This window comes from Echinops telfairi, unplaced genomic scaffold, assembly GCF_000313985.2.
Source record: "Echinops telfairi isolate 266 unplaced genomic scaffold, ASM31398v2 ScPeMD7_7409;HRSCAF=8447, whole genome shotgun sequence".
Classification (NCBI taxonomy): Eukaryota; Metazoa; Chordata; class Mammalia; order Afrosoricida; family Tenrecidae; genus Echinops; species Echinops telfairi.
The window spans coordinates 5,687,274-5,688,610 of record NW_022111309.1 but is presented as its reverse complement, the minus strand read 5'-3'; positions in this window follow the sequence as shown (position 1 = coordinate 5,688,610).

Here is a 1,337-nt window from a genome sequence, read left to right as displayed (position 1 = left end):
TTGAGAAACGATGTACAAATGCACTTGACACAATTGATGTGTGTATGGATTGGGATAACAGTTGTATGAGCCCCTAATAAAATGTTTAAAAAAAAATGAAAGTTAAAAAAAAAAAAATTACAGTCTTAGAAACCGACAGGGGAAGTTCTACACATCCTAGAGGGTCACTCTCAGTACAAATCAACTCAAGCACTTTTTTTAGTGGAGGGTAAAATTTCCATTTGAGGAACGAATAAGTAGCCATGGTGGTATAGTGTATAATGCACTGGGCTTCTAATTACAAGCTCAGCAGTTCAAAACCACTAGCTGTCCTGAGGAAGAAAGATGAGGCTTTCTACCCCTGTAAAGATTTATTGTGTCAGAAACTCACAGGGGGGTTGTCCCCTGTCAATGGCAGTGAGAGTAAGTGAATTAGCAAATGGTGTAAACCAAGCCACACCCTTTCTTTCCTTGGGGGCATCTTTTCTTTCCTAGAGGATGCGACTTAGAACACAAGCCTTCATTTTCACCCGGGTGTGGTTGGCTACAAGATAATCCACGCCTCTCTTGAAGCCTTTCCTCAGTCTGTAAGAGCCAGCTGGGACACAAAGAGAAATCACAGGACCATCTGGAGGGACACACCCAAGATCTCCGTCTGATGAGAGGTCCCGAGACCAGATACAGCAGACACTGTGGCACGAATACTCAGAGGAGCCGCGACAACACTCTGGGTTACCTTATGCCCATCTGGCTAGAGACTATGGAACTATGGGATGGAGCAACAAGCATACTCCCTTCCGGGCCCCCGGAGGCCAAGGCCAAGGGACCATGTGACGGAGAGACTGAAGACTGGAGAGACATTTAGGTGCTGACTGAGAAGTGTTAACTGTGGACCAATGACTACCTTACTCTTTACTGATTCTGACTTGTGGTGATCTATTAACTTCTCGAATAAACTCTTAATTGTGAATACTGTGTTTAGAGTTCTCTGTGGCCATTGCAAGGCATCAGAGAAGCCAACACAGAAGTGAAGTGCTATGAAAGGAATGATTGGTGTCAGAATAAAGAAGGATGGAAGGTGAATTGTGCCTGGTGGCACTAGGGAAGCCAGAAGAGGAGAGAGCTGTCCACCTCCACTGGCTGTCACTGCAGTCTGCTCTCACAAAGATCTACAGCCTCAGAAACCCGCATGGGGTGGTTTCATGACAGGGGAGTTTTGAGTTTGGGTAGGCAGCTCTGAAGAAAAGCAGAACTACAAGCTCTTTATTGCCCACAGGGATGTGCAACCACATTTGAACCACATAGTATAAGGAAGAGTTTTCACAAGGTAGAACTGGTAGAATCCACACTAGTCATTC